Here is a 22,038-nt window from a genome sequence, read left to right on the forward strand (position 1 = left end):
CATGCTTGAATTCCCAATAAACAGCTTTTCTCCCCTGTAAACAAAACACTTATTTGCACAAAAAAATACAAATAGAAGGTGAAGTGAGCTTTACAGATTCTGTTTTGGACATTCCGGGTTTTATCATAGTCACGGGGAGCACGCTTTTTGTCATAGCTAAGTGGTTTAGGGTTACGAGATGTTTTTTGACATCCTAAAAACTTCGGAAGAACGGCTAACTTACAGTAAGAGCACACGTGTGTACTTTACCAGACAAGCTTTAAAGGGTATGAAACAAATGCACTTTATTCTCACAGTTCTGTCTCCACGAGACACAAATGGGATTGTTACAACAAATAAGGAGCAGCAACAAAGGTGATGTTTACAGGGTTTAATATAGGCTTCTATGCAGCACCCCATCATCAGGGATCGCACTGTAACAGATGGCTTTATAATGAGGCAGTCTGAGACTTGTTTTTGTTAACGCAGATTAAAGGGTTACTTCCTTCTTCTTAACTAAACTTCCCCAGTGTTTTATAAGTTATATGCTGTTGCTGCTCTTCAACAAAATTCCTTGATGTAATAAATTAAGCTAGCCTGCCACATCTCACAGAAATTGACAAGTCATTTGAATCCACTTCATTCTGGTAGGTAGAATACTGGAAAATTGAAGCATCGTTCTGATCTTTCAATTGTAGTAAATGTAATACTGAAATAGGGCATAGGAGGGTATGAGAAAACGTGATAAAAAAACACAGTACTCATAAATGACATGTGAACCACGAGTGTGTCACCTCTAGGTTCAAAACAAAATACATGTGTGTTTTGCTAAACAAGCAAGAAGGAAAGTGACAATGCATCGCATTTATTTGAGAAATAATGTATCGATAATGCATAGAAACAGCTGTCACAAGTATTTTGTTTTTAGTTGTAATACCCTAAGACTAGCTCATTTTTTAAAAATGCTAACATTACAGTTCTCAAAATTTGTTCAAACTTAATTACAGCAATTTCATAATGGGAGGGGACCATTTTCCATCAGAGGTGACTGAATTTTGTGTAGGGGGGGACTAGATTTCATAATGAAAATTGGTCCAGGGGAACCATTTTCCAAGGGGGGGCATTTTTCACGTGACAACATTGCGTTATGATATTTAGGTACACTTACACAAAACAATTGGCTTTTGTAATTATTTTCATATACAAAAAAAAACACAGAATAAAAAAAGGACAAGATAAAAACACAAAAGGTTACTGACCATAAATGCTAAGAAACTTACAATGTTTAACAGATAGAAAGAGAAATACAAATGAACCAGAACAGAATCAAAACGAGAAGAAAAAAAGGGGGGACATGAGAAAATAAAAATGATTCCTGGGTTGAGTGTTTTTTTTTTTTTTTTTTGTCTGTTTTTTTTTTTTTTAATGACAGGACATCGCTGAAAAAAAATGCAATTGTGAGAGTAAAATAACTAAAAAGACTGCCTCGGGAGAATAAGGAAAGGTAAGAAAAACAGAAAGAGGGTAAATCAGTAGGCAAAGGATTCCTATTTGAAGATGTGAAGCTCCTGGAGCATGAATGACCCCTATCTAAACTAGCTGTGCCCCCAACAGAGATTTCTTGGGGAGAACGTGGCCACTGAGCAGCTGAATACCCCTGATCTTTTTAATACCAATACAATTACATAGAATCCCCTCATTCAGTACACTCTAGAGAACTGTACAGAACCGCAGCAGGCTAAAATTCCAAACACCATTAGCATTATCTTTTGAGATATTAAAAACCCACCCAATAATGTTACCATAGACAAAAATAACGTCAATGATGACATTGAGCAAAAGGCTTTGATAACGAGTCCATACTGTAGTTCCTTATTCAGTTCAGGTTCTATAGAGCAGGTGTAGGCAACTCTGCTAATGAAATTCAATGATGTTCCGTGTTTAATAGGTTTAATGAAATGGTTCAGTGCTTTTGGGCCTGGTCGGGTGTTTAATTGGTTCAATTAAAGAATGAAGAACATGGCTGTAATGAACATGGAAGAACTGAGGCTGTCGACCCCTGCTTCAGAAATACATGGCTTTACTCGGATCAGCTAGGTATATTTAATAGGTTCAATACAAAAAAATAATAAATTAAATAGATTCATTATCGAAGCAGAGGTTTCATTTCTGGATCCCTAATTGATATCGCTGTATCGAGGGTATGATTTGCTACATTTATTTTATTAGCTTTTAGTCTTTTTAAAACCACTTGTGTTCAGCAAGTGTAACCATGTCCCTTCACAGCCCTAGTTAAAGGAGAGGCATGTGTTTAAAAGAGCAAGCAGCCAAGATCATTCTAATTCCAATGACACCGACTGTCAGGAACTATTAGGGCTTCCATAGCTTCAATGCTGACTTACTCAGCAATGTACAGTAGGACCCTCTGTCCCTGGCTACATTGGAACATCTTTAGTGTGATCCTCTGAAGACCCAGCCGCGCCCAGATAATGGTAGACAGTGAGCATTGTTCTGAGTTCAGACTCAAGTATTGTTCAGGGAGAGCATGCAGGAATGTAAGGGGTGGAAGGGCATTAGAAAACAACAACAACAACAACTATTCAGGGTCTCATCTCTACCAGACTTCATATTTTGAAAATGTATTCCCCCTGTTATATTTCTGTTTTCATTCTTATTATTTTCTTTGGTGTTCATAATCATTTATTCTTCAGCCATAACATTAAATGATCTGGATAATAATTATTATTATTATTCATTTATTTTTTTAAACAGAGAATTACTAAATTACGGATCCTTGATTTTCTAGAAGTGCGGATATTTCTCTGAGACATTTGTAAATACTGTCACTAAAATATTCTCGGAGTGAATAGAATATATTTTGTATACACGTATACATAGACATAGTTCATTAGCTTCAACAATCTGTGAAACCAATGATTTTTTTCCCCCATAAACTGGTCTAAACAACTTATATTGCTTTGACTGTATATTTTGTGATGTGTTCTTTATGATCTCATTTACATATATCTACATATTTCCACACCCACTTCCCTGCAAGCGTTGTAAATTGTAGGCATTGCCCATAAACCACAGGGGTTCCCAGTGCTGAAAATACAATTTTCTTCAAAAACCATCTGTTAAATACAAAGAGTGATGCCAAAATATCATGAATGATGGAAAAAAAACATTCACAAGCAATTTGGAAATCTTGCCCATAGGCTTAAATATGGATAATGAAGATTTGCCTGTTTGAAAAGGCCAGCAGCGATGCCACCTTGCAGCCAAGCAGGTTTGGGGCTGGTCAGAACATGTCCTCAATGGAACACCAGAGGCTGATTTAAGACTTAAAATCCTTATTAAAAACCTTACCAGCCCCCTTTCCATTGTGATAAAAAAAAAAACATGTTTTTTTTTTTTTACTTGAATTAAGGACAAGTAGATTTTACACTTCAGTACAAAAAAACATACACTGATCCTTTCCTAGTACCTATTCACTTCCTGTTCTGTAGATCACATGGTTTGATTGCCGATAGACCATTTAATTTTAATTTGGAAAATAAGTTAAACTGAACTGTAAAAATACAAGCAAAGAACCAACTGAAGCAGTAAGGAATGTGTTTGGTTATCCCTCTTAATGGGTTATTAACCAAGGCTTGACATAAAAACATTTCCAGACCACTCGGTAGCATACATGTTTTCTCGCCAGTCCTTTATCGTTTTGCCGATGTTCGTTATCCCTTCAACATGTGAAACTCATTCATCCTGCCACCACACTGAAGGTTCACTTCCTGTTTAGTAGGTATGAGGACACCACCTGGGCTAATGAAACTTCTGACGTCTGAAATGTTTTTCGAAGCCATGGCTATTGTGTCATCATTTATAGTATCTTGAAGCACTGCAAACAGCTGTGGTTGAATACAACACGTGGAAACCAGTGTACAATTAATAAATACGTAAATTAGGTCAAAACATTTAAAACATCTAATAAATGTAGATTTAATTTGACAGTCTTGTCTACTTTGTGAAAGTTCAAGGTTCCTATTGCACCACTGTTGTGAAAAAGAGACAACGGTCATACAGTAACGGGACAATGAGATTTCACTTCAGCGGTTTCATCCCTCATGCAGTATAAATAAAGAAAATTAGAAAATACGTATTTCAAATAAAAAGGAGGCCAAAGGGCATGTGAATTAAATAGATCAATTTAATAAGAAAAAAGCAGAAGCAGGAGAGGATATTGAATGAAATCACTGTAGTGGTTGTTTTTGTTGTGATTTTACATTGTATTTGTTTGCTTGATACAATCTCTTGACACCCTTTAATTTAGCAATTGCAAATCCTGGCTTATGGTTTTGTAATAAAAAGAAATACATGGCTAGAACTGTCAACAATAGTCACATCTGCACCTTAATATGTAGGACAATGGGAAAAATAGGGAAAAACAAGAGGAAGCAATGGAAATAAAAAAGGGGTTTTATCACTAAACATGCATACTGTAGCTGGATTGTTATGTTGGTTTCCTGAAGCATTCAACGTATTTGGGTAAGAGATTACACATACACATATAGTTCTCCCCCTTTGTAACGCTGTAGTCGGGAGCCATAGTTAAGAGGCCATGTTGTTTGAGTTCCACATTATAACGAGAATACTAGTGCTAGTGTAATGGCATTATGGGGCAAATGGAAGCCATGACCACCTTATAACCTGTTCAGCAGCATAAAGGGCTGCCTTATAAAGGGGGAACACTGTGTATATATATATATATATATATATATATATATATATATATATATATATATATATATATATATATATATATATATATATATATACAGAATGGCTAAGGTAGCACCTAGCATGTATCTACCTAACATGTATCTTTCTGTATGTGTCACTGTGAAAATGTAACATTGTATAAACATGTGTCTATCAAGGCTTTGCAATGTTCAGATGTCTGTGTTCCCATTAGCTGACATCAATGACTTACATTTGTAAAATACTTATATTTAACTGTAATTGTAATTTAACAAAATAGCAGTCTAATTGTATTTGCAATTACCCCAGGTCTGGTATCAACCCTATGTCTTTTCATGAGAATTTCAGGTTTGGGGTTCAGTATGAATAAGCGCAGAATGAATTAATATGATCATTAATATCATTAATATGATCAAAAAGGATATTGCTGCTCTAGAAAGAGTGCAAAGAAGAGCAACCAGAATTATCCCTGGTTTAAAAGGCATGTCATACGCAGACAGGCTAAAAGAATTGAATCTATTCAGTCTTGAACAAAGAAGACTACACGGCGATCTGATTCAAACATTCAAAATCCTAAAAGGTATAGACAATGTCGACCCAGGGGACTTTTTTGACCTGAAAAAAGAAACAAGGACCAGGGGTCACAAATGGAGATTAGATAAAGGGGCATTCAGAACAGAAAAAAGGGGCACTTTTTTACACAGAGAATTGTGAGGGTCTGGAACCAACTCCCCAGTAATGTTGTTGAAGCTGACACCCTGGGATCCTTCAAGAAGGTGCTTGATGAGATTCTGGGATCGATAAGCTACAAACAACCAAACGAGCAAGATGGGCTGAATGGCCTCCTCTCGTTTGTAAACTTTCTTATGTTCTTATATGTATCCAATTGTCAATTGGCTTAGTGGGTCATAAATACTGAAAGTGGATTTATTACTTTTTCGGAATGCAGAATTAAGTTCCATTAATAACACTAATTCTTGATATAAATGTGCTTCAGCAATCTGATTGCATAGAAGCAGCTGTGAAAATAATATTAAAAACAACATTACTTCAAAATACAACAGAGATTATAAAGGTGAATTACAAGAATGTGAAAAAGTAAACGTGAAGACATTTTGTTTATGGATGAACCAAATGTGACATTTGTTTAACTAAGCAAGCTAAACTTGTCATGCAGGCCGTGCAGCGCAAGGGTTGATAAAAAAGACAAGTTTCAGTTGTTTTAATTAAAAGTTGGGGAGTGACTGCAATAAGCATGTGACAGGAAGCCATTATTATCAGAATTTTAATATACTGCTGGCCACTAAGGAGAAAAATAAAAAAAATCATGTCGGCATACCCTTCAGCTCTAACTGGTTTGGATGATCTTGATGATTTCCTGCACCCAGGGTGGTTCTCAATTTGAAATGGATACAATTGGCAGAATTTAATTTTGTGGCATTTTATGGTCTTTAAAAAAAAAGAATCCTCATTAAAACTACCAGAAAAGCCTGAAGACTTTTTTTTTCTCCATCACTAACTAACTCTACAGTGGATCAAAGAAATACAATTATGGATCTGTATAAATCGTACTGTCAATTTACTGCTGATGAAGCAGCAAGGTACCTAACCCCAGACAGGCTTTTTCCCTTAACACTTCTTTGTTTTAATGAGATTATACTCTGTGGCGGTCTGACCGTTGGACAGCTATGAGAACTCTTCAGACATCCCTGCTTACACATATTGCTCTTTACTGTCTCAACCCTGTAATCTGCCCTTTAGATATCTGCCCTTTTTTGTCTAAATCTGTTTTAATACAATGATCACATGAAGTAATGAAAAGTTATAAACAACTGTCTTGTGGCTAGGACTTTGCATCTTTGTGCAATGTATCCCTTGCAGCTCCCAGCAGGTTTTCTCCAATATTACCGCATCACCTGAATAGGCCCTGTGCTTGCAGTTCCGTTTCTCTTGCTACTGGTAAGTATAACAGTTTTTTCTCCTAGTATCGTACATGTCTGTATAGGAGGTTGGCTTCATGTATTGTTTTCATGTCCCCTTGTCTGCGGTCCTTCTTGGACGTCTTGAAAAGACACATGCAAATGCCAAGGGTTCAAACAACAGGCTCCAAAGAGGGTGGAGAGGAAGTACACTATCTTGGTGGGTTGAGCATCAAATTAAACTAATCCCCTATTACAGACCCTCAGACAAAGCTAAACCAAGTATACCTAGGAATAACCCTTCTAACTAGAACATAAAGTCTATTAATTTCTGTGTTTTGATTTGAAAACGGAGGAAAAGAAACTGGAGCGAGGACCAGCGGGCAGGCTGACCTGATGCCAGCAGACACATGGTGCTGCTGTGTGCACCAGGTGATAAAGCACCCAAGTGAAGGTAGGGCCACATCAGGAACACAAGCCCTGACCAGCCACAGCAGAGCAGACAAGCTGTCACCCTTCATATGAAGTCACTGGAGCCAAGGAGCAAGGTGTGTTAATGTTGCAGGACACAGAATGGCCACACTGCCAGTGAAGACTACAGTTCACAAGATAAACCAGTATGAACTGGGCATGCTTTTATTTATATTTACCATCGTGATTTATCTATCTGTAACTCTGGGAAACAGTTTATTCCTTATCATTTCCTTGAACAGACATGGAGATTAATTTGCTGTTTCTATTTTTTTATTTTTTCTTCCCCAAAATGTAGTTGGGTTTTTTTTCTGTTACCTTTGTTTCACCTGAGCTTGTATTAGACACAGAAAGGTGGTGTGTATATATATATATATATATATATATATATATATATATATATATATATTGCCCTTCATGTGGACATTTCTGAAGCATGATGCTTCTGCACTCACAGTGGGAAACACTATGGCTCACAAAACAACCAGGTGTGAATCTGAAAGAACAGAAAAAAAATAGGAAAAAAACTGAAATCCAAGGAAAAGTGAAACATGTTCAGAGTACATTCAAATATGCGACAGAGTCAAAGACTAGCAAGTTTACCATATGATCCCTATAGCTATAGCCATTATATGATGAAATGTTTTGCTCTTTTCTTTTGCTTCAGCTCCAAGTTTGACTACAGTCTGACAGGCTGCTGTCTCTTTGGACCCTTTGTGTCGTGTGCTTATCCAAAGTGTACCATGTCGTGGTATTGAAGGATAACAGGGGTTTGGATCCCAATGAATGTGGAAAGCTGAGGGATTCCACTTGTCATATAATACTTCACATAAATGTTTGCATTGAGAATTAATGCAGATTATCATGTAATAACATAAACATCTGAGACAACACAAGATGCACTGACCAAGAATACTGGTTATAAAAGAAAGGTACAAAGCTTTAAATAACATAGTAACCCCATTTGCTTTCATCTTGATGACTAGATTCAAAGTCATTTAATGGTATTTAAAAATAAAATGTATTTACATTTTCAAACACACATTTTTCACGTTTAAAACATTTCCTTGAAAGCTCTTTTTGAAGCTGGTAAAATTCTAAATAACTCTTTGCAGTAAACAAAGTCTTTGTCTTTTTTTAATGATCTGTCAGGGAACCGGAGAAGGATGTTCTAAACAAAACAACAAATGGAACTAAATTGTATAGGGAACAATACATTGAACTCAAGGGACAAATACAGCGAAAAAAAAACAATTAACTTAAGAAAGGTTCCCAGGGGCGTGTGAGATCCCCAGTGACCATATGATAAGCAGGATTCACTTTTATTACTGATAACGGCTGTCAAAAGTAGTAGAATCAATAACATGAATTGAACTGTCTCAGCCAGAAGAGACACTGGTTACAGAATTGTATCTTTACTGCAAACACACAAGCGAACTGCAGACAGCAGTCCGGGAGAAAAGACCACCACATCCCTTCAGTGGACAAGCAGTACTTAATGAAGACACAAGTGGTTTTGTTAATCCCCAGACACAAAACACAAACACAAGCCGAGGAGCAGCTATGGAGGAGAAAGGACTGTACTATAGTATAGTAAACTGGAAGGTCATGCATTAGGCTGCCACTTTTTAGCATAAATGCATATGCATTATTAAATGTAATATATATATATATATATATATATATATATATATATATATATATATATATATATATGAAAAGTATAGCTGGGTTTATATATGGTAAAAGCTTTCAAAGTAAGACAGATTATTTTCATTTAGTACTGTAATTAATGTAATTGTGCAACTAGCTGTCAAAGCCTTGCACGGCATAGGGAATTACTGTAATACAAGGACATTTGGGTTAACAAATTAAGTTTCTACTTACACGGTTGAGTTTTTTTTCCTTATAAATAATATCCTTTCCCGACTTGCCCTCATCCTCTTCTTGCTAACCCTCGCAACCTGGAGATAAATAAATGGAAATAGCTATAGTTAATTTACTGTTCATGAATAGCAGGTTTAATGGAGCTGCAAGCCTTGCAGGTGATGTTTAGTACTGAAATATTTTGTACTGTAATAGAACAACAGTAATTAGTATTAATTAAGGGACAATTAAAAAAAAAGAAGATATTTATACATACAGTACACACACACACACACACACAAAATCTATGGGTGTAGTTTATTTCAGGAACAAGTGCAGATATTCATACATTTCTGGGACAAGCGATATACACCTCATGGGTATGCTTGGTTATTAACTCAATGAAATTGAGAATTAAGTGGCATTTAAAAATGAGTCATTTTTAAAAAAAAACATACCATTAGCAACGCTCAACTGGAACGGAAGCACCATTACAAGAGCCCAGTTGTGGTGGCAGTTTAATCATATGTAACATCTACCTTTGGAACATTGAAGAAGGAGTGTACAATGAGATTAAACCCTGCTCTTATATTGCACACAGCAGGCCCTTTTCTGCATGGTGTGCACTTTGAACACTATTTTGTTATTCTGACTTAACCCTGATCTTAATCCAAAATACAAAAAAAATGCTGTGCACTTAATTAATTTTTAATTGAACAATAAACCCAGTTAGGAGCCTATGCACTTTTACACTTCAGCCTTCTTTGGCAATTAAAGTTCCTAAACATCTTCAAAGAAGGTCTGTGGGGGGGGGGCAAGGTTATTAGTTATTTATTTTCTTTCAAACAAACTTACAGATTTGAACTTTACAACGGGCAGGGGAAAGGAGTTTGTTGCAATTTTGTACTGTACTTTGTAAACTGGGCCTCAAGAAAGGCCTTACGAAGGGATTTGAATTAAACAGTCTTTCCCCCTTTTAATATCTCACAAGAGATTTTTCTGCACTGATTCATTTAATTTAGTGGACACAGCAGTGTGGCCCATTGATTGAGGGCTAAACTTCTGAAGGGCCTGTTGTGCACCCCTGTTAAAACGTGGGAAGAGACTAGAGTTGGACGTGAATTAATTTGATTCTGTACATAATTCTCCTTCAGTGGGTTTCTCTGCCCCATTGAAAAGGAGACACCGAGTTTGATTGCTCAATATTCATCTACATTTTCCTCTCTATGGGTACAATATGCTTGGCTTAATTAACTTTTCTCAAAGGTGAAGCAGTGTGCACCATCTGCTGTGAGACAATCACATTTGTATGCCTCTTGGAATAATCCTGTTACTTCTGAAAAAAAAAAAAAAAAAGCTATCATAAAGCCACCAAAACAAAAACTTCCAAATATTATCTTACTTGAAAAAAAAAGTACCTTAAATGGCACTAGATATTTTAAAGCCCTGGTGTAGATACTGTGAGATAAAGAAACTGAAACAGAAAATCAAGCTGGATTCAAATCTAAACGCAGTCAACATTTTAAGCCATTTTCACGTTAAATCAAATTAAAATAATCAATGAAATACTGTATGCTTTAAAAGCCAAGCTCAAGAACGATTGTACGGTTGGAGCATCATGCAATCGCCTCCCCAGGTGAAAAGAAAAAATTACGCAAAATCAAATTAACATGTTACTTCAAAACTCAAATTTCTAATAATTTTCCCTAGTTCTGTCACTTAATTTTTTTTTAATAAATCTTAAGGACCACACAGTGCCATCAAGGGCCAACTGAACTTGCTCTAAAGCTGGGTCATTATTTGATCTTTGTGGCTGGTAATCTGATTATCTTATTGTGGAGGTAAACTTCAGACCCAATCTTGTTAGCAGCTGGCTGGAATGGATTACTACAGCTACTGAACTGGAAAATGAGCTGAGCAGTTTGGCTTTGGCCTTGCTCTCTTTGAGACCTGGGATGTCTCCTTCAGGGTGTCTGCTTTTTGTTTTTTTTCTACGGCCTTCTGAATTAATATATTACCCTTGAGATCTTGAGATGCAAAGTAAGCATTTTTTTTTTCACCAGCATTGTGAACAACAGAGCAATTGAAGAAAAAACTACTGCATATTATCTTTTGCTTCATGATTTTTAAGTATAGGGTGCTACCAAATGATTAGGCCGATGACTGGGCAAAGTAAGCGGCCTTGCTGCTTTTATATTTTAAAATGAACAGGGTTGCTAAAATATGCAAATGCCTTCACAAGAGTTGTGTGGTCTCTATCTAAGACACTCACAGTTTTGCTTGTGGTCTTATTGCGGCACTGAGTGCTTTTACAGTGAATGCACACCACAGTCAAAAGCACAAAAAGTCTCAAAAAAAAGCTTGAAAGGGTTCAAAGACTCCAAAAGACAAAAAGGACTAAGCTGGGTTTTTTTTATGTACACTGAATAGAAGAAAATATCAGTTCTCTATTGCAGCCTGTTATGGCAATGTTACCCATATCAAAGCATTATGTGACCACAGAAAGAGTACTGAAAATTTTCTTGCACACCATATGCAAAGAAGAAATAAGCACAATTTGGACAGGCGGCGATTTTGTTACATGAACCACTGAATGCTCTTTTTGACACACTATTGAGTGAACAAGGAATTCAAAGAGTTTGAATTCGATCAAGTTTTCTGCCTCAATAGGTTATAATCAGTCCTAAAGCATTGAGCACTACACGGTGTAGTGGGCTACTCTAAAGGCTAATCAGGGTGTTTTCTTCCCTATTATCTTCTCATGCATATGGGTAACAGCACAGAGAAGTAGCTTTTATATTGATCATTTGGAACTAAAATTGTAATATTTAATTCTCGACGTGTACCCCGCCAGAATTGCTACATGGCAGCGCACTAATGTTTTAGATTTAAAAACTGAGTGAGTTTTTGTTCTCTTTTCATGAATAAACTTCAAGATTTTGTTTTGAATAGAGAGAGCAGTACTGCTGTATGCCTATGTATAGTGAGCTTGTACAAAAATTGTATGATTATATATATATATATATATATATATATAGTACAAAAATGAGACTTTATTATTTATTTCTTAGCAGACGCCCTTATCCAGGGCAACTTACAATTGTTACAAGATATCACATTATTTTTACAGACAATTACCCAATTTATACAGTTGGGTTTTTACTGGAGCAATCTAGAAAGTACCTTGCTCAAGGGTACAGCAGCAGCGTCCCCCACCTGGGGTTGAACCCACGCCCCTCCGGTCAAGAGTCCAGAGCCCTAACCACTACTCCACACTGCTGCCCCACTACTCCACACTGCTGTGTTTATAGCATATTTAGTTACAGTTTAGTTACAGTTACATTACAGCTAATGCCTTTTTTCAGCAGAATTAAATTATCCATTGCTTCTTATGTTGAGTACTGTAGTTCATTCATAAACTGAACATAAATTCCGAGGTCAAAATATTGGAAACTACACAAGTAGAATTTTCTTTTTAGCTAAAGCCTTCCTCAGTGTAAATTATTATGATTACTATTTAGCTGGTTAACATATCACCAAAGTTTGTACACTACAGAGTTATAAAGCGTAATGTATTTTGTTGAAAACAGTACACTGGAGGCCTCCCCTTACATAATGTTCCAGTGAATATTTTACAATGCCCTAGTACAGAAATGCACTGGAAACATTAACCCACTGAATTAGAGTCAACCTGCTCACTGCATCTGAGAAGAGGTTGGTCTGCCCCTAGGATAGGAATGTACACCTAGCACACAACCCTCTTGGTACAGCAGGCAGTGTGTGTGTGTGTGTGTGTGTGTGTGTGTGCGCGTGTCTGTGTGTGCGTCTGTGTGTGTCTGTATGTCTGTGTCTGTGCATGTCTGTATGTCTGTATCTGTGTGTATGTGTGTGTGTGAGTGTCTGTGTGTGTGTGCGCATGTCTGTATGTCTGTGTGTGTGTGCGTGTATCTGTGTGTGTGTGTGTCTGTATGCGTGTGTGTGTGTGTGTCTGTATGCGTGTTTGTGTGCGTGTCTGTATGTCTGTGTGTGTGTGTGTGTGTGTGTGTGTGTGTGTGAGTGTGGCCCCAGGTAAAGGTCAGCAGGTACACCTGAGGCTGCACTCCTTGCATATGCATGTCTAACATCTCAAATGGATACAGGTTACATTCTCCACCTTTGGATTATTAATGTCCTACCTTTTTAATATCCTGTAGTGTGTGCGCTGTCTATTTCTGCTGAGAACACTATTTTCCATGCTTACTAACTATTCTTTCAAAAAACTCCTCAAGGCTGATTGTGTGTGGGGGGGGGGGGGGGGGGGGGGGGGGGGATGGGAAGATGGGAAGCATATTAGTGTTGCACTGTGCTCTGCAGCCCACAGGGAAACATTGTTCACTGAAGCCTGTGCAACACTGATATGCTGCCCCACCTCCCTTGCCCACAATCAGCCTTGAGATATCTGTTAAGTTTTTTTGATAGTTACAAATAATTATGTGTTACATATAAAATGTACTGGATAACAATTAAACTGCAGCTTCACTTAGGTCCCTAACTAGTTTCTTCTATCATACAAAGACCAATAAGTAAACAACCTAATATTATGATTTCTTTGTTAAAAGCAAACATTTTTACAATACTATTGAATAGTATCTCATTACATAGAAGCTAATGCTAGAAATAATTTGAGGGTTTTCTTTTCCTGCAATTGTACCTTCCACTATCAACTGTGCTTAAATGACCATCACATTCACCTCAGCACAAAGATAATATCTATCATGTCTTAATTGCCTTAATCAAATACTCTTTCTAAAGATAGGCTGTACACCGGACTACTCCGCTGTGTCATACAATAAAGAGATCTGCTTGAAGAACAAGACAAACAATTTAGCCTAATGCCAATTTTGCTTGTGCCAGCAATGAAACATAAAAAAGTGATTTACTTTAAACTCAATCTTTATTTGAACACAAAGGAGGGGGGCAACTTACCATCTCTGTTCTTTAAGTCTCTATACACGATAAAATTAATGATGGTGCTCATCTTACAAAGGAATTAGAGTTCTCTTAGGATATCACTAATTTCCTCTCTGTAATATGCTTATGAATCCAGTGGCAGAAGTCACAGGGAGAGAGAGGGAGAGAGAGAGAGAGAGAGAGAGAGAGAGAGAGAGAGAGAGAGAGAGAGAGAGAGAGAGAGAGAGAGAGAGAGAGAGAGAGAGAGAGGGGGGGGGCTAAAGAAAAGCTCATGCCTTCATTGTCAGGATTCTAGATTAAAATGGTTCATACTGAGACTAGGCTAGGGAGAAAATTGCTAAACTACTTAATCAGCTTTTTAGAGATTAAATGCTTTTTAACTGTTACTTTTTTTCTTTTCTTTAAGCAAACACAATTAATAATATCAATTTACCTTTTCTGTTTCTGTCATTATACTTGTTCAAATGTTGCCCCAACTCGGAGCAAAAGGAAAGCAGAAAATAATCCTGTCTTCAAAACAATAATTGGATTAGTTTAATAAGTGACTACATAACAATTCTGGCAATTACATATTCCCCAGATGCTCCTGCCTTGTCCTTCTGAGTGCATTACATTACTACTATTACCCAGATATCCGTGCATTGTGAAGGAATAATAGAGGCTTTGGAAAGAAAAACGTCATGATGCAATAATAATTATACATTGACCTATAAACTGGCACCTCCCTAATGTAAAAATGTACTTCAGATAAAAAGAGTGAGTGAACAGCATTACAGAAGACAAAAGAGTAAGGTTTTTGGCTATGTTCATTTAATCTTAGCAACTGTTGACAGGCAAACGGAAATGAGCTGTGCCCTGGAAGACTGCTGGTTTTTGAAAGGATTACTTAGTACAATGAAAGCCCTTTGATGTGATCATGTTGGTAAATTTTGATCACACAAAGCAGTTGATTCAATAGGGTTGTGTATTGGGAATGCAATTTTTGATTACAATATGCAGCTCATGCCGCCGGTTCGAGTCCAGGCTATTCTATTGCCAACCATAGACGGGAGCTCCCAGCGGGCAGCGCACAATTGGCCGAGCGCCGCCCGGGAGCGGGAGAGTGTCCTCGGCTCACCGCGCACCAGCGACCCCTGTAGTCTGGCCAGGTGCCTGCGGGCTTGCCTGTAAGGTGCCCAGAGCTGTGTTGTCCTCCAACGCTGTAGCTCGGAGGTGGCTGCACGGTGAGTCTGCAGTGTGAAAAAAGCGGTCAGTTGGCGGCACACGTTTCGGAGGACAGTGTGTGTTCGTCTTCGCCGCTCCCGAGTCAGCGTGGGGGTGGTAGCAGTGAGCTGAGCCTACAAATAATTGGATATGCTAAATTGGGAGAAAATAATAAAATAATTCGCTATTACTAAATTTAAACTTGTGATTCTAATAAGCAGTTTTCACCGTATTCTATTCAAAGACCACTCGAAAACGACAAGATCTGGGGTAGTGTTTAGCGAAATACTATGAGTTTGCCTATCATCATGGAATTTCTCATGGGTGCATGGAAAATGTTGACACCGGTAAGGTAAATTTCAAGCAAACTGTGTAAATGCATTTGGCTTAGCAACCAAGGAGCCATAGAACCACTGTACTATGGGATGGCATACTAGACACGGGTATATAGAAATGAACACCTCATCAGAAAAAAAATAAAAAAAAACATTTATCCACATTTGTTCTGTTAATTTCGCTCTGGCTAAAGATCAAATTCAACTTCATCAGAAATGCTCAGAATACACCATACAGCTGACAGTATATGCAATGGGTTTTCAATAGTCCAAGTACTATCTTGGCACTAGAGAAAATGAATAGTGCACAGCCTCTACTAATGAGATACTAGAGCAATATGATTTTAGTACTAAATGTATTGATCTCCACAGAGAGATGTGCCTATAATATCAAGATGGGGTTAAATCTGTCCCTGCCAGCAATCACAGGTGTGGTCATTCCCCAATTAGGTAATTGGTGTTAATTGGGGAGTAGCCACGTGTATAAAAGGAGCCATAAATCCTTTGTTTGTTGGAGGAGTTTGGGGGTGAGTGTTTGTGCTGCAATTTTGTATTTATTGATTTTAATTTGTTTGCAGTTTTGCTCTGAGTCTCTAGGGGGCGCTATCCCACCCTGCCACCACATGTGACAGGGTAGCGTCACGGCCCAGGCTGTTACCGGCAGGAAAGAGACCCAGAGACAGGAAGCTGCAGTTCAAGCGCTGGGGCGTCTGTTTATTAACAAAACAAACATAAAACCAGGAACATTACTGGCATGAGGGCCAAAATACAATGTTCAAACAAAAGACTAAATCACTTGCAGGCTGGGCATTAGCCTTTACTACAGCTACAAAACAATACAGAAATTGTAGCACAAGCACAAGCACAAACACTCACCCCTCACCCCTCACCCCCTCCAACAAACTAAGGATGTCTGGCTCCTTTTAGCACCAATTCCCTAATTGGGGAATGGCCAAACCTATGATTGCTGGTAGGGGCAGATTTAACCCCATCCCTGTCAAACTCACATTGCCACACACACACTATTTACAGCAGCAGGGCTTCTGCCCTGCCACAGCAACATACAGTATATTAATCACTGAAATAAACCCACCTTATTCCCTTACAAAATGAATGGATTGTGTGCACAGGGTTCCTCCAGTAATACGTCTGTATTTGGGTCAATAGTAGAAACAGTGCAACCTTTAATAATTCATTGAATAAAATTGCTGTTGTTTTGGAAAACACAGTAAGGGTTTGGATTAATGTTTGCCTTTTTTGAGTTGGTCTTTTTACCAAAAACTTTCTGCCATTAAAATTGTACTTTTTTAGAAACAAAGCAGCGTATGTATTTTTAACAGAACTAAATCCATTAACCACGTTTGACAAAGCTTGCCAAGAACATCAATCCTCAAAGCCTCCAAGTTTCTTACAGATTAACAGTTTGCATTAGTTACAATGCTTTGAATGGAACCAGGGTGCATTATTCGACGGTTTAGTAATGTTTATGAAAAATTCCAAAAAAAAACAAAAACAATTCCACTAACATTTGTCACCTAAAAATCTTAGTAGGACAACATGTCAGAAATGATCAGAAGAAACAAAGATAATCAGACTCTATAGGGGGGTTTGGTCAATGTATAGTTTCTTGAGCATTAACCATCACTGGTGGCCCTCCTTCAGACAGTTAGTGACACTGAAGATTAATTGGTTGATGAACTGAAAACCACCCTGATTGTGGCAGTTGATCTTGAGTTCAAGTGTGTGAAAGCAGCTCTGGAGAGATCTTGGTTTAACAATATGAAGAAAGTGAGAAGAACCATGAGAGAATAGCCAGTGCTATTTTAATTATTTAAACAGGCCAAAATACAGCCACCCTTAAACTCCATATAATATATAGTCTGAAAAGATGATCTCACATTAAAACTATTTATACTGTTCAACTATACTCATTTAACTAAGTATTACAAAAGACATAGCTGTAAGAAACAAGCTGATTTTCACCCCACTCAGGGTCAGAATTGGTCAGAGCTCCAGGTCAGTCGTGGGGTGGATATCAACACAGACTTCAGTGTGCTTCAGAGCAGAGCGCAACACCAACATGCTTCCCCACCTCACTTCAGTAAACAATCTTTTGAGATTTACAACTCAATTACAACAATGTCACAGGAGTGGATATGAGCAGCAGAAACCAATACAGTACAGTGTTACAAATTAATCAAAATATACTCCATAACCACTCAACAGTTTAGAAAAACGGTCAACACACTGGCATGTGACAATGGGACACAGTTGTTACCCAGCATGCATCTACTCCAGGTCAACGTATATGAATGGGTTTTTCACAATTCAAAAGAGTTCAAGTTACGGTAGGTGGAGCATGAGAGCAGAAGGCATGGTGACCCAGTGGAGTCCTCATTAACGTGCACACCATGGAGGGACAAGGGTCCCTGGGATCTCATCCCGTCCTCCCCAACATGTATTAGATCACAGACGTACCCAGGTCAATTCCCAGCAAGAGCCCTGTAAACAAAACACTACTAAAGAGTGGACACTCTTCTACAGTAGCGCTAGATACCAATTACACTGGGGTCACAGTTCAGCACCATCCTTGCCACAACACAAGGCAATACAATAAGTGACATTTCAGAGTGAAACTACATCGTAATAAGACAGCATAAAAAAAAGTATTTTGGTTGGGGCTATCAATGCTAAACCTTTTAACCCTAAAACCACTGGAATCAACCTGAAGTGTTCCAATGTGACAGACTTGTATCTAGTGTTATTGAACTATAGCAGCTCAAGGCCATGTGCAATAGCACCGATACAATAAAAGCTTCTAGTCTGTTTCTGATGTTGCATGCTGTTTCCTTGAAAACCACTGAAACCACTGCAAACTGCCATTATAATCTGTTACAATTTTGGTACAGGAGGCTTTCTTTTATTACTGCTAGGCTCAGAACGAATGTCAGAGATTAAGGGGTTAAGCAGTATGTTTCCTATTGCCCCCCCCCCCATGACTAAGAGCAGCATACAGAATCACTGAAGTCAGAATGGGTGGATATCGACTTTATTTTTAAAAGACTGGGTGTGGGTTACATAAGCTAACCATATAATACATAAATATGCACCATAATACTAATTACCTGGAGGCAGGTGAGTATTCACGTAACATAAACCCACCCAATAAAATTACCTTTATACAATGTGAACCAACTGGACAGCCAAACGTATTGCACATGGAATCTACAGCTGTAAACAGTCAGCCAAGACACACATTTCAATATAAAACTGAACAAGAATGTAGGAAGTTACCAGCTTTACTCTATAGAAATCCATACACATCATATACATCACACCATATACATCTGCTTTGCTCCAAGAACACTGCCAGCGAGAAGGCGTTATTGTGTGATACCATATGGACAACGATACCTTCAAATTTCAAACTGACTTTTGGAGAAACTTTCTCCTTTGATTCTCCTCAGATGGCTGAAATAAAAGGGACAGTGATACATATTTTAAGCCCTGTGAATTCACAATGGGGCTTTGGAATAAAGAGGTACAAACCTTTGAACTAAACAAAGGTCCATCACTGTGCACTTCATTTCACAAGTACCTTGAAAAGAAGATGATGCCAAAGAGAGGGACCAGCTGGCTTTCACCGGCATACCCCTACCGACACAGCACAAGAGGGTCATTTCCACACTCCACTTTGCTGTGTCATTGACTGCTCTTGCACCAACTCTCTCATCTCAGGCAGCAGTTTTTGCATCCATAGCCCTGTGAAAGCATCCACTCTCAGGTTTACATCTGTGTGCCTCTTTGTACTATCCCAAAGCTTACAGCTTTGCAAACTGCATTAAGTTGATTAAAGTGGTACCACAGATAGTTACTATGTGCTCTTACTTCAGCCCTTAGATTAAAGACAAGAAAGCCTGTTTCTCTCCAGGTTGCTGCAAAACTGCTGCTTTCAAAAAGGTCAACAAAAGACAAAAGCCTTTCCAGTGAAAGCAATAGAAAGCTTCTTTTCCAAATGATTTCTAATTGGCCCTTTGTTCTGTATAGATAGCATTTGTGTTTTTCTGGGCTGGGTAAGTTACCCGCACTTCTCCCTTTAAAAGCTTCACTGAAAGGCTCTCTAGAATACTGGCGTCTAAGTAGGGGGTCATTTAATAAAGTATGCTTATATATAACAACAAAACAGTAAGATGGAACTTTAATGCATTTACAATCAAAGGCAAGATACGACTGAATCCATTTAAAAAAAAAAAAAAAGTGTTCCATTGCAAAGCAATTTTTGCATGCTTTTGATGCCACAGATACATTATTTTAGAACATGATAGCCCAATAAAAAAATAACTGTATTTACTTTTTTACAACAGAAGAAATGGAAGAAGCAATGTATTAACTTGAATGAAAAGAAAATTACTTTAGAGTAAGGTTAACTTATGAATATGCAGTCATTCTAATTTATTTAAAAATGCTATTATTCTCATTACTAAGTAAGCACCTGCCATCTGAGGGCCAATTATTAGTCTTCTGTTGCTAACCAGCTTACACTTTATGTATCTAAACTGTGTACACTTTCAACAGGTTCATTTTGTTAAATAATGTTACTGATACACTCTTGTGTTAATATATTATTATAAATTTAAAACATATACATCACCCCACTATTATTTTTATGTATGGGATATATTGTGCCGTATGTGCTGTATTTTTTTTTAATTATTATTGAATTCCCCCCTAAAAATAGAATTCTTGACAAGTTGCAAATTCTCCAGAGACTGTCTTATTAAGATTCTACAGTATGGCTAAAGAAAATAAGGATAGGTAAAAGAAAACCATGGAAAAACTGACATATTCAGTGTTCTAAAGATTGTGCGTAGTTATTTTATTTTTTATCTATTCCAAGCTGAAATAAATTAGTGTGCAAATGACCATTTATTTCCTTAATTCATTATCCATGGCATGGAATTAAAGCTTTCTCTCAATCGCCTCTCTAAAGCATTTATTTTCTTTCCCTTAAAAATGATCTGTCTTAGTGAAAATACAGTGAAGCATAATTCTTTACTGAAATGTTTGGCAGGATACTTAAGGAGCTGCCTGTAAGGGGCCAGGTGGTGTTTATGCAGATGGATGAACACATAACAATGTGCTCTTCCTTTCAGATTAAACATTAACGTTTCGAATGTGACAAATCAGATGTTCGTCTTCCGGACTTCTGTGCTGTTGTTAAACGAGGATGGAAGAATTGCTGGCTAGGTGTAAGAGTGTTTGATAATGCTGAGGAGAAACAGTGTCTGCAACAGCGTTTCTGGTCACCAGATAGTGGAGCAGAATAGACAGAGTTAATGCAGAGGAAGTCTTTTTTTTCTCTGCGTGAGAGGGTGTGCTGACCACTCTCTCCACCTCACTCAAAAACAGCAGGGGACTCCTAACAACAGGCAATTACCTATCTGTGTATTATCACAGTGCTGAGCAACTGATTAGGTGTTGCTTGGAGGGACTTGACCAGTCTTGTGCATTTCAGTCAAAAGCATGTGTCTGGATGTTTGCGTTTATCCACACTGGAAAAACTACACTAAAATAAATTGGTGCACAGGTACATTCATTAGCTCTCATGATGTAGGGAACAGTTTTTTTTCTGTGATAGAATTTTAATTATTCTAAACGGTGACTGACATCAGACCAATGTTAACCCTACAAAATGTTTTTTTTGTTTTTTTTAATTCACACACGCACACACACACATTATATATATTTAGGTTACATTAAGAAAAGTTAATTACCTTATAAGCATTTATTGAAAATATCAGCTCTGCAGATGTTTCCTGTAGCTACCTGTAACAAAAACATAGAGAAAGAAGTCAAAAGACCTCATTTATAACCTCTTACTGCGTGGCTTCTGGAATGCTGCCAGGTCTAGCAGGGTTTAAAAAGAGAGGAAATGTGTTTTCTAAAGCCAAAACTGCTTTTTGCAAATATAAACATCCAAACTGTAAACATTTTTTTCTAAACTGCATCTATTTATGGCTCAGTATTGCGATATGGCAAATACATAGCTACTATTATTGTCTAACCAAACCATTTATGTCGTTATTGTTTTTGCATATGATCTGCCTGCATTATTCAATCCTATACACCACAGTGTCAAAGTTTAAAAAGTGTTTTACACACAAGTCTTCGGGTTCTATTTTACATGGTTCCAGACCCTGACAGAGAATTGTGAGGGTCTGGAACCAATCTCCCCTGTAATGTTGTTGAAGCTGACACCCTGGGATCCTTCAAGAAGCTGCTTGATGAGATTCTGGGATCAATAAGCTACTAACAACCAAACGAGCAAGATGGGTCGAATGGCCTCCTCTCGTTTGTAAACTTTCTTATGTTCTTATATCTGTTGCAGAAATGTTTTGTGATTTGCAAAGTCAAATATGTCCTCTGAAATAAATCGCTCTTCAGTTGGTCCACAGAGACAAAGAAGCTTAATTAAAGTTTACAACTTACCAGCTTCCAGATGCTGTGCTTTGTTTTCCTTTTGGAAGGGGGGCAAATGGCCAACCAAAATGTAACCCTTA

The 22,038-nt window shown here is 37.7% G+C and overlaps 1 long non-coding RNA gene across 2 annotated transcripts in view; it reads right to left on the reverse strand.

Annotated features, from left to right (window-relative positions):
- LOC131738120 (uncharacterized) overlaps positions 1-22,038 on the reverse strand; it is a 100,204-nt gene extending 78,166 nt beyond the window's left edge. For both annotated transcript variants that reach the window (XR_009329642.1, XR_009329643.1), the window contains exons 1-3: positions 21,968-22,038; positions 21,253-21,304; positions 9,012-9,088 (exon numbers count right to left, since the gene is read on the reverse strand). This is a non-coding gene — a long non-coding RNA (uncharacterized LOC131738120). The remainder of the gene's footprint in view (positions 1-9,011; positions 9,089-21,252; positions 21,305-21,967) is intronic.

This window comes from Acipenser ruthenus, chromosome 10 (assembly GCF_902713425.1).
Source record: "Acipenser ruthenus chromosome 10, fAciRut3.2 maternal haplotype, whole genome shotgun sequence".
Taxonomy (NCBI): domain Eukaryota; kingdom Metazoa; phylum Chordata; class Actinopteri; order Acipenseriformes; family Acipenseridae; genus Acipenser; species Acipenser ruthenus.